The sequence below is a fragment of the Muntiacus reevesi genome, chromosome 3 (genome assembly GCF_963930625.1).
Source record: "Muntiacus reevesi chromosome 3, mMunRee1.1, whole genome shotgun sequence".
Lineage (NCBI taxonomy): Eukaryota > Metazoa > Chordata > Mammalia > Artiodactyla > Cervidae > Muntiacus > Muntiacus reevesi.
This window is the reverse complement of record NC_089251.1, coordinates 26,071,385-26,083,668: the sequence shown is the minus strand read 5'-3', so window position 1 is coordinate 26,083,668 and position 12,284 is coordinate 26,071,385.

The following is a 12,284-nucleotide window of genomic DNA, read 5'->3' as shown; positions in this document are numbered from 1 at the left end:
AAATAATAGAAATAATAGTGACAGAGTTGATTTTTTTGGACTCCACAATCACTGCAGATGGTGAATGCAGCCATGAAATTAAAAGACAGTTGCTCTTTGGAAGAAAAGTTATGACCAACCTAGACAGCATATTAAAAAGCAGAGGCATTGCTTTGCCAACAAAGGTCTGTTTTGTCAAAGCTATGATTTTTCTCATAGTGTTGTATGAATGTGTGAGTTGGACTATAAGGAAAGCTGAGTGCTGAAGAATTGATTCTTTTGAACTGTGGTGTTGGAGAAGACTCTTGAGAGTCCCTTGGACTGCCAGGAGATCCAATCAGTCCATCGTAAAGGAGATCAGTATTGGGTGTTCATAGGAAGGACTGATGTTGAGGCTGAAACTCCAATACTTTGGCCACCTGATATGAAGTACTGACCTATTTGAAAAGACCCTGATACTAGGAAAGATTGAAGTAGGAGGAGAAGGGGCTGACAGAGGGTGAGATAGTTGGATGGCATCACCAACTCAATGGACATGAGTTTGAGTAGGCTCCAGGAATTGGTGATGGACAGAGAGGCCTGGTGTGCTGCAGTCCATGGGGTCGCAAAGAGTAGTACATGACTAAGAGACTGAACTGAACTGAACTCAACATTGTGGACAAACACTCAGGCATCATCCATCTTTGCAGCTTTCTTGGCTTGAGAAAATGACATCGCTTGGTTGCAACCAGCCTCTTGCCAAGATCTTCCATAAAATCCACAACAAAGCAGTGTTTTAAAGATGAAGTATTTCTTGTTGATTGAGCAGTCACTGAATGTGTGTTTTTTTTCCCAGGAAGTAAGGAAACTAGAGGGTGGTACTCTAATGGCTGCACTGAACTGAGGTTCATGGAGAGAACTAATAGGTAATAGAGATTTCCAAAAGGTTGTAGGTGGCTGTTGGCACTGAAGATGCAACAGAGGACAAATAAGAAGTTGTGTGTCCTGTGTCCCTAGTCAAGGCAGTTCTATAGTCCAAGGCTGTGTGTCCTGAAGAAAAGGTTCATGATCATGGAATATGTGTAGCCTTAGAGTGGGTCAGGCTCTCCAGGGGTACAGTGGATGATGGAATAGTTTTAGCCATGCCTCACTACTATGGTTTGAGATATATATATATATATATATGTATATATATTTTATATTTCATTTTTACATATTAAATCATATGTGTACACTAAAGAGTAAATATCTTTAGTTTAGACCTTTTTAGTATGAGTTACTTTGCAGCCTGTCTTCTGTAGCTTATTATAAATTTTTTATCATCTTCAAAAAAATACCAATCATGCCCTCTTCCTTTTACGACCAAGCTGTATCCATAGGTATCCTCTATACTGTTCTCCAGCCTGGGCTTTATCCAAGAGCTCAGGCCACATTGACAGTGGTATTACTTAAGAATTCCACCTGTTCACATGGAAGCCCCCTCATTAATAAGTGTCCCCCTTGCCTAGAATCTCAGCACAGAGGACAGAAAAAAACTACGAATTGTTGCTTAGGTATGGTTTCCCAGAAGAAGTCAAAGCTCTGTGGCCTGTTGATTCCTTTGGGGGACCCCCCTGAAGTCTTTGGGCCCATTCTTTCTGGTCTGATTTCATCAATCCTCCTATGAATCCATCACCTTCTCTTCCTCCATTTATCTCACTGACAGACCCATAAATCACATGCATTCAGAATGAAGGCTGTCAGGATTTGCTTGTACTAGATATTTGTTTGCGCTCACTCTTGCTCTCTGTGCCTGCGTTTGTGTGTGTGTTTGAGTAGCTTACCATCTGGCTTAGCTGAGGCCACAGGAAAAGGAAAGAACGTTACAAGGAAGCAGAGGTAAAGGTGTTGTCTCGAAGACTGGGGGCCTCGCAGGCAAACCTGGTTTGTCTCCTGGGCATCTGTGCACGTACTCATGCATGGAGGTCATCAGTTAGTTCTCCTGAAGCATCCATCACTAGGCAGCCCAACAAGAAAGTCTGGAATTTTCTTGTCACCCGGAGGGCACACTTTGCCTTTAACTGTTAAGTGACAATCTGCATCATTAGTTCAGTTGTGTTCACATGGGGTCCAGGGGGCCACGTGACTCCTCAGCTGAGACACAGCAGGCAGTGCTGGCTGGTCAGGAAGTCCCTGAAAAAGCACGGGGTGCCAGGGTGATGCACCCCTACCCTGCAGACAGAGCTCTCAGGGCTCACTCTAAAGGCAATGGGAGGGGCAGAGTAGTCTTAGTATCAAGAGACCTGAGTTCCTTGATTCTCACATCCACAGTCCTTGGTAATCCACCCAGGAAAATGAGAAGGGACCAGTGGACACGAGACCACTTTGGATGACACAGGTGTGTGAACTCTTTCCCCCTTCTTTCCTGACCAACTTATGAGCTTTTATATAGGAAGACTCAGGAGGGTAAGGGCTTCCCTTGTGGCTCAGATGGTAAAGAAACTGCCTGCAATGCAGGAGACCCAGGTTTGATCCATGGGTCAGGAAAGATTCCCTGGAGAAAGAAATCACAGTATTCTTGCCTGGAGAATTCCATGGACAGAGGAGCCTGGCAGGCTACAGTCCACGTGATTGTAAAGAGTCAGACTGACTGAGTTAATAACACAAACAAGAGGATAAGGTGGAAAATCCAGTCTTAAAATGTAATTACAGCCATCGAATCTTTTCATGGGCTTCCCAGATGGCTCAGGGGTAAAAAGTCTCCCTGCCAATTCAGGAGATGCAAGAGATGTGGGTTTGATACCTGGATCAGGAAGATCTCCTAGAGAAGAAAATGGCAACTCACTCCAATATTCTTGCCTGGGAAATCGCATGGGGTTGCAGAAGAATCGACATGACTTAGCAACTAAACAACAAGAAAACCTTTTCATTCTACCTTTGCTATCACTGTTGGCATGATTAAGACCCACTAGAGACTGCCAGAGGCCCAGTGTGTAGCCTATAGCTTGTTTCTCTTAGCACAGGTCACGGACAAGCTCTACTAGTGTGGTTACTGCATCCACTGTTCAATTGTTTTTTTCCTTTTGAACAGACACTGCCTGCAATACAGGAAATTGACTTCCAAATTATAGGGTAATTTCTTATTAGAACAAACTCTTGCTTAAGTAAAGCACTCATCTACTTCCTCATCTACTATCCAGGTACCTGCGGGGGAGAAACGGGGGCCCGGTTCTCACGGAGCCAGCCCTGCCCTATCTGTATCACACTGTAGGGCTGAGTCTACGGTGTGCCCTGGCTGGAAGAGGGGCAGAAGTGAGGGCTGTGACTTGTGTCGGTGTTATTACACACACACACACACTCAGATGTTCAGGGGATGCTTTGGGGGCTTGTGTCCCAGATAACTGGGCCCCTCCTCACTCTCGACCCAGGCACTGTGGGAAAGTGTGTCTTCTCTTCACTTGGATTCTGACATTGGGAAGCAGGAAGCCATGCATCTGCTCAGCTGATCTTGGGGTCGGAGCTGTGTGTGTGGTGTGGGAAGCACTCTTAGCTCTGAATGTGCAGGCGTGGAAGGTGACCACACTGACCTCACTTGTTAATCACCTGCTGTGCACAGAGCAGTCTGTGGAACGTGGTGGGGAGCCCACGAGTTCGGGGCCCAGGCCTGCCCTCCAATGGGTCAATCTGGAGAAGATGCAAGTGAAACAGAGCATGTAGTGAATGACGGACGGATCAGAGGAGATGACAGTTGTCAGGGAAGGTTTCGGGCAGAAACTGGGTCTGAGAGTGATCAAGATATGAAACAAGAGCCGTGGTTCCTGCTTTCCAGTGTGGACAGGTGATGAGGGGACATGGGGGGTGCCTGGGGATCTCTCTTGAGATTCCTAGAGGCACCCAGGTTTTCCAGGAAGAGTGTTCACCTCAAGGTTACCTACCTGCAGTGGCAAAAGGATATATTTTATTTCTTATTTTTTAAAGTTATTTATTTATTTTATTTTTGGCTGCTCTGGGCCTTCATTGCTGTGTGTGGGCTTTCTCCAGTTGCACCGAGCAGGGACTACTCTCTAGTTGCGACCTGGGAGCTTCTCATTGTGGTGGCTTCTCTTGTTTATGGAACACGAGCTCTGCGGCGTGTGGGCTTCTGCAGTTGCAGTGCACCAGCTTAGCTGCCCAGTGGCATGTTAGATCTTCCCAGAGCAGGGGTTGAACCTGTGTCCCCTGCGTCAGCAGGTGGATTCTTAACCACTGTACTATGAGGGTAATTCCTCACGGATAGAGTTTAAAATAAAGGATAGAATTTAAAATAAACGTCTGCTGCTTCAGGTGGTGCTCTGCCTCTGGGCCTAGAGGATTCTCGAAGATTCAAGACACAGGGGCCACTCCGGGCGACTAGCCCTGAACAGCCACTTTTTGATCTCTTTAGGGTTTTCTTTGAGCATTTATGTGACAACAGGGAATTTCTTGGAGGGGGAGTAGGAAGAATATTTTTAGAAGGAAGGACATTTAAAAAAATGACAACTACTGCAAGATTTTGAAATTTGACAGACGCACACAACATTTTCCATCCCCATCATGAAACTTTGCCCAATTTCTTGGACCTTTAAATACCACAGATAAGCTTCATTTTCTGGCCAGGGGGAAAGGGCTCATGCGGAGATCTGTGGAGGCTCAAAATGACACCTGTGTTGGGGCTGCCAGTGACTCTGCTATTTCAGTCCCAGAGTTACTTCTTTCCCTCTAATTGACTGGATGCTAACCCTCCACATATAGGACTTGGTTTCAGAACACCTAGTTTTAAATTCCAGCTTTAGCCACTTACTGGCTGTGTGAGCTAAGGTAAATGACTTCACCTCTCTGAGCCTCTGTTTCTTTCTTTGTAAAATCAGAAAAACTTCATTCTAAGCTCCCATAGGTTCTGGGGAGACCTATTTGCTTTGGGGTCAGGTATTGCAGGCCAAAGGCCATGAGAGATGTTGGGTGCGTGATGTGGGGCTTGCAACTTAGTCAGAAGACAGATGATTAAAGTCAAAATTCGAATCTGTTGGGAAAATGTGATAACGTGTTGAAAGTGATGTGATGGGTGAATGTGAGTGCAGAGTTCAGTGGTGGCTGAGGGAAAACGTCAGTGGTGGTGTAGGTAATAGGTCAGGAACAGCTTGTGTGAAGAGACATTTGACCTGAGACTGGTGGGGAGGAGCCAGGGGAAGCTTGGGTGGGCATGGGGAGGGTGGTCTAGAGAGAGGATTCGATCTGAGCGAGGGTCAGCCCACTGGGTGGGACGGACACACGTGATGCATGTGTGAGGTGGGCTAGCTGAGTGGGGCGAGTGTGCTGACGAGATCCACCCTGTGGAGTCCAGTCTAGCTCTTTGGATGAGATGAGTTTCCTTTCAGCGGCATCTCTCATGACTGGCTTTTCTGAAATAGCTCTCTGGTCCTACCGTCCACCCGTCTCCAGCCCACTCCTCTGCTTTCTTTGCTTCAAAGCAGTTCTCACTACCTGAAATTACTTGTCCCTTTAAAATTGATTTTTTCCCCCAATATTTACTTATTTATTCATTTTTGCCTGTGCTGTGTCTTCATTGGTTTCCCAGGTGGCGCTAGTGGTAAAGAACTTGCCTGCCAATGCAGGAGATGTAAGAGATGTGGGTTCGATCTCTGGGTCGGGAAGATCACCTGGAGAAGGAAATGGCAACCCACTCCAGTATTCTTGCCTGGAAAATCCTATGGAGAGAGGAGATAATCCATAGGGTCGCCAAGAGTAGGACGTACTGAAGTGACTTAGCATGGGTCTTCAATGCTGAGCATAGCCTTTCTCTAATTGTGGCGAGCAGGGACTGCTCTCTATATGTGGTGCCCAGGCTTCTCATTGTGGTGGCTTCTTGTGTTGCAGAACACAGGCTCTAGGGCTCAATGGGCTTCAGTAGTTGTAGCTCTTGGTCTCCAGAGTACAGCCTCATTAGTGGTGGCGCTTGGGCTTAGCTGCTTTGCAGCATGTGGAATCTTCCCTGTCCACGGATCAAAGTGGTGTCCCCTACATTGGAAGGCGGACTCTTAACCACTGGACCACCAGGGAAGCCCCTTAACTTATAATTTAAATTAAATTCTTAACGACTTTATCCTCAGCGTTGATGCATGTAGTTAGCATAAAATAGATAATAAATATTTTTTCAAAGGATGAGTAAGCAGCAAATGAATTTATGCATCTAAAGACAGAATTAGCATTGGTGTGCAGGAGATGTACTAAGAGACTTGGTCAATTTTGTGGATGAGGAAGTAGGAGGTCACCTTCATTGCTGCAAACTGCTCTGAGGCTGGGAAACTGAACATGGTTCCCACGTATTTGGGAATGAGCGTCTGCGCCTCTTCTGGTTTCTGCAGAGAAGAGAAGCAGAAAGAGGCAGTGGCTGACTCGGAGAAGCTCAAGAATAGTAAGAAGGGATATGTCACCTCCACATTTCTGCCCTGGACCCAGAAGTCTTTGTGATCTTGGTGGTAGGATGGATGTCTGCTTTGGGTCCCTGGTGTGTTCTGAGGTTTGAGGCCCCCATGGACACTCTGCCGCACTGGAAAATACATGCTGTGTTGGATTAATGTGGGCTTCTCTGGTGGCTCAGCTGGTAAAGAATCTGCCTGCAATGCGGGAGACCTGGATTCAATCCCTGGATTGGGAAGATGCCCTGGAGAAGGGAAAGGCTACCCACTCCAGTATTCTGGCCTGGAGAATTCTGTGTACTGTGTAGGCTGTGGGGTCGCAAAGAGTCGGACATGACTGAGCGACTTTGACTTTCACTTCACTTTGGGTGAATGTGGCTTCATGAAGTGCATCCCAGTTAAGCTTATTTCCACAATCGTTCACAGTAGCTGCTACTGTCACTTTTATGTTTCCCTGGAGAAAAGATTTTCGGAAGAACTCATGAAGCCATTTATGATCTCTGACTCCTCTTCAGTTGCCAAGTAGTGATGAGATAAAAAGAGGAAGTGTTTGACATCTTTACTGCTCTGAGAAAGTTGGTTGCACACACTCATGTTGGGCGCACCAGATTTAGACAATACATGCCTTTTAAACTTTTTTAAGTTAAAAAAATGTATTGAACTTGTTACAATATTGCTTCTATTTTAGGCTTTTGCTTTTCTGGCCTCAAGGCGTGTGGGATCTTAGTTTTCTGACCAGGGATTGAATCTGCATGCCCTACATTGGAAGGTGAACTCTTAACCACTGGACTACCAGGGAAGTTCTTAATACATGCTTTATAAACAACCATTTCCCTGAAACACCTGTTAACTGAATGTTTGTTTATCCACCGACTTACTCAGAAATTCCAGAGATGCATTTTTCTCTGGCTCTGAAGATTCAAAGTCAGTTTGTAGAGCCCCATGTCGACTCCACTCCAGTCTGGCCAAATAGCTGATGGCTAGTGCATCAGTCCGAGGAGAAGAGTTTAGTGGAAAGATGACATTCAGAGCAGGAGCAGGGAGTAAAGACCAACAAGGATTGTGCACCCAGGGACTAGTAACGGTGGGAAGCCCTTAGGCCCGAGGGGCGGGGCAGGGCAGGGCAAGGGGCCAGGAGTGTTACTGGACCCTGATGAGACCTGGAGCTCTAGAGTCAGGCTGTAGCTTAGCAGCTGCTAAACTAGAAAGGAATTAAAACCAGAATGAAGGTGGGATGCAGCCAGGTATCTGATGGGGAGTAATTGTACACCCCAACCTCTCTCTCTTTCTGCCCTTTGCTTTCCTGCTGATGCTTCTCATTGGCCAAGATAAAATGGAACCGCCTGGGCAGAGAGCAGAGGGGAGGGCAGAAGGCTATTGAAAGATTGAGGCAAACAGGCTCATCAGCCTAGAACATAAACATGAATGTAGCCAGAAGTTTCTTCAACAGAATCTGGCAGTGAGTTCCTTTGTAAAATGAACAATCCCAAACATCTCAATAAATAAATGTCTTCATTCAAGAAGCACGCATCAAGTGCCTCCTGGGGTTGAGCTCTATATTTGGTACTGGTGGATTTTACTTTGGGTTTTCTTTAAGGGAGGTACTTTCCTACAGAGCCATCCTGGATCGTAGACAAAAATAATAGTCTGTGAGTCTTCTGGGATTTCTTTTTAAAAAGTCTGACCCTAGTTTTGAGGACTTTGAAACATCTTTGTACACCTCAGCTCTGGCCAGATCTGTGTTGCTTTGGAGAGTGACTGAAGCCTTGCTATATCCAGTTGGATCTTGAGTCCTGATTGTATTTGCACTCAGTTGGGCCAGTTTTTGGTTATGTGTAGAGACCTTGAAAATTCTCTAACTGGGGACCATGAGTAATTCCTAGGACACAATATGGGTGAGTGGAGAGCTGAGGAAAGGTCTGGCTGGAATATTTCCAAGCCCATCCATGGCCTGGGTGGACCTGCTTGACCAGCTCCAATGAACCAACAGAAGTTTGAAGAGTCCACACCCCATATTGTGAGTCTGCTTTGAGTTAGCACCTGCCATTTTAGGTTAATTTGGATGTGACTACTGCGTATTTTGCACAAACTTAACATTTCTCTGCTGTTGTGCATACGTTTCTTTGGTAATTGGTGAAGATTTCTTCATAGACAGATTAGTAAGTAGGATGATTGAAAAACAAAAGGTAAACTGGAAAAGCTGAAGGAAGAATTCAATCCACTCTCTCATTTTTAAAAGATCTCTAAAATTTATTTTTTAAATGAAATATAATTGCTTTACAATGGTGTGTTGGTTTCTCCTGTACAAACAAGTGAATTAGCCATAAATATACATATATTCCCTCCTTCTTGAACCTCCCTCCCACTCCCTACCCCCTTCCCATCCTTCTAGTTCATCTCAGAGCACCAAGCGGAGCTCCCCGTGTTTATAGCAGCTTCCGGCTAGCTATCTACTTTATACACGGTAGTGTATATGTTGTTATATGTCAATGCTGCTCTCTATATTTGCCCCACCCTCTCTTTATATGGGTGGAGAAACCAAGGAACCCAGAGGGTTGGGAAATGCTCAGGGTCATACCACGAAGATGGGGACGGAGCCAGGGAGACAAAAGGGCAGGTCAGGCATGGCTGAGAAGCAGGCTGGCCACGGCCAGAGGCTCCTCGCATCCTCTTGGTGCTCCTGCTATTCTTCCTGGGAGGCTTTCCTAAGGTGAACAACCAAGGAAGTTGCCTGTGCTGTTCTCATAGGTTCTCAAGGCTCTCCTTGGCCTGTATCCTTCTCTGTGAATACTCTGAAAGAACAGAAACATTCTCTCTCATGTAGTTTAGAAATGAGTGTTGGAAAATGGAACAGTTTTCTAAACTGTGAAGAGCTTGGGACATGAGGGCCTGAGATTTGTGCCTAGTTAGTCATGCTGTTGGGAGATTTATAAACTCTGCCTCCAAACTAGCATTCTTTTCTTGCAACACTGAAATAAGAGCTGACATTCAGTGGGTACTTATCATGCACAAATCATTGTTTTAAGCCATTTACATTATTAACTAATTTAGTTTTTATGAACACCGTTGAGGTATATGCTCTTTTTATTTCTATTTTTAGATGCAGAGCCTGAGCTGAGAGGTCCCATGATTCACTTATGGTCAGAGTCAGTCAGTGGCCACAACAGAATTTATCTCTCAGTGTTTTGACCATTCAGTCCATGTTCTTGACCAGGGAGCTACAGAAACTCTCTTTTTCAGCATCATCCCTGCTACATTTGTGAGATGTGGTTTGTTTACTGAGGCCCCTTCAACACAGAGCTGCAAGTATTGGGTTGGCAAAAAAGTTAATTTGGGTTTTTCTGTAATGGCATATGGAAAACCCTGAACGAACTTTTTGACCACCCCGTTCTTTCTGTCTGCATCAAAAAACAGCAGGGGTAAGTTTTTGCTTTACTTGTGACTGTCACAATGCTGCAGCAGTCTCCACCTAAAAGACTTTCAAGTCAGTTTACGGTGAGCCTACACAGGCTTTCTCTGACCCTGAACTGGACACCCTTGTGCAGTAAACAAACTGCATTTCTGAACAGCCCATTTCAAAGTATCCTGGTTCAGTGGCACAGCTAAAGCTTACTCGGTGTTCTTAGGTTTACAAGAATCTTTCCATGAGTTTTTAGGAAGAACAGTTTTGTTATTATTAAACTTTTGAAAAGCCACAAATAATAATTATAGCAAAGTTTTTCTTATGTAGCATTAATGTACAATGGTGCAAGACCACTGTGTTATTAATTGCATATTACAGGGAGAGCAACATAGCCCCAGGCTCATGTTCTACAATGATATGGACAGCAACACGCATGAGCACCCAGGTCCATTCCTTTCTCTACCTCCAACTGCATGTGTGCCTTTGGGCATGTCCCTTTCTCTCTCTGGGTCTCCCTTTTACCATGTACTATATATGAAACTAACTCCAATTTCTGAGTTCTTTTGCAGCTCTGAAATTCTATGACTTAACTAAGATCAAAGCAAGTTGCTTGTTAATGGACGTGTTTTATAGATGACATGGTTCAAAAAAGGATTTGAGGTGGCTTATAGGATTAAAATGCACTTAAACCAGGATGGTTAAAAATAACAAAAGAATTGAAAATAATGAAAAGCAATGCAAAAGAGATGCTTCAGGCACCAAGACTGAGTGAGTCACTGAGGGTCAATGTCATGTCTGGAGTTCCATAATCCCAGGATGTTGCTCCTGAAATTAACCCAAGAGACCATGGCTTATCCACAATCCCAGCTTCTTAGGTTTCTTGTTCAGAGCTTTCTGCTAGCAAGTGTATGTTATTTTCAAGTGAAGCAGACTTGGAAATCTAGCTTTCTAACCCACAGAACCTCTTGGTTATTACATTTGCTAGCTCAGCCAGGAGTGGAACCCAGGTTTCCTGACTTTCTTTCACTGGTTTTCCATGGCAGCTACCCCCTTCTCTAGTGACAAGGACTCTTCACCATAGAGTACAGGCAGGAATTTGTCATACATATAGTTTTGTTCTCATAAACAGTGTCTCTCTGATTCTCTTAATCTTGTGAAGGGTAGGCAGGAAAGGTAGTGCAATTCCCATAGTATATCTGAGTGAATGGGTTCAGAGACATCGAGTATTTTTCCCAAATTAATGGAGAATTGTGCCCAGGGTGTTGACTCTTTGGGTGTCTATTTTGGGCTTTGTACTATCGGTTTGTCTGGAATTCTGAGGACTCCAAGTGTTCTATTGATGTGCCAATAGTACATGTCTCAAGAGGTAAAGTCAAGACAGCTTATTCAAGGCATCCCAACCCACACATAGCCGAGCAGCCATCAGGGAGAACTGGAAAGCAGAGGGATGGGGGTCCTCAGAATTGAACCCTGGCCCCAGATGCAAGGGTTTGAGTTTGAACTCTGTCATCTCAGATATTACTTTTCTGCTATGTAAGAACATGAAACATCATGCTATGTATTGCACAAGTCTGGGGACTGAGACTGATCATATTGTGGGAAAGCCAGAGTTTGAAGCAGGTTAAATCTCTCTGAGCACTGCAGGGGCTTTTCATCAAATTCAGCTGCAGGAAACCCTTGAATTGGACCATACTGCTACTGAACATGTCATCAATCCATCAACAAGTATTTATTGAGACAGCAATTTGAGAACTCAGTGAGATCACCTAAGTGACAAGTTAGGAGGGTGGCAAGGTGCCGAGCAAAGACATGGGCTTTAGAAACTTTCAGGAGTAGGTCTGAAGACTGGCCCCATATTTTCTGAGATGTATGTAAAAGCTTGTAAAATCACCAAATCACCTGACCTCATTGTCTCAGTTTATCCATCTATAAAATGGGGAAAATACCTACTTCATCAGGCTTTTGGAAAAACACTTATTTACCATTAATTCCCTCTTGTTTGTCCAACATTTAAAAATACAAAGTGACAATTCATTGCTAGTTGCAAATTAATTATTCCTGTGTACTTGATATTGTACAAGGCAAAAGAGGGTGACATGGTCTCCTTTCTCCTTACAGAGATAAGACTGTCCAACAGATAAGGCAGGAAAGGAGAGGTGAGGTGATTGAGGGTTTCTGGGCTTAGCAAGAACTTTATGGATGAGACAGAGATGGATCTTGTTGGATGGAGGAGAGCATGCAATAATGTGCGAGATAGGGATTCCAGGTGAGAAGGACCGCAGAAGCAAAGGCTGGGATATTTGCAGGAGCATGAAGGCTACTCTGACTAGAGTAGACAGGAAATAAGGAAAATAATGATGAACAGTGCTCAGTGGGTGAGGCAGCAAGTGGAGTTGACCAATTTAGACATATTACACAAGACTGGTAAAGAATGCTGTAGGTTTTTTCAATAGAAGAGTGATAGGACTGGGAGTTTGAACTATGTCTTCCTTTTTTGTATCAAACTTCCA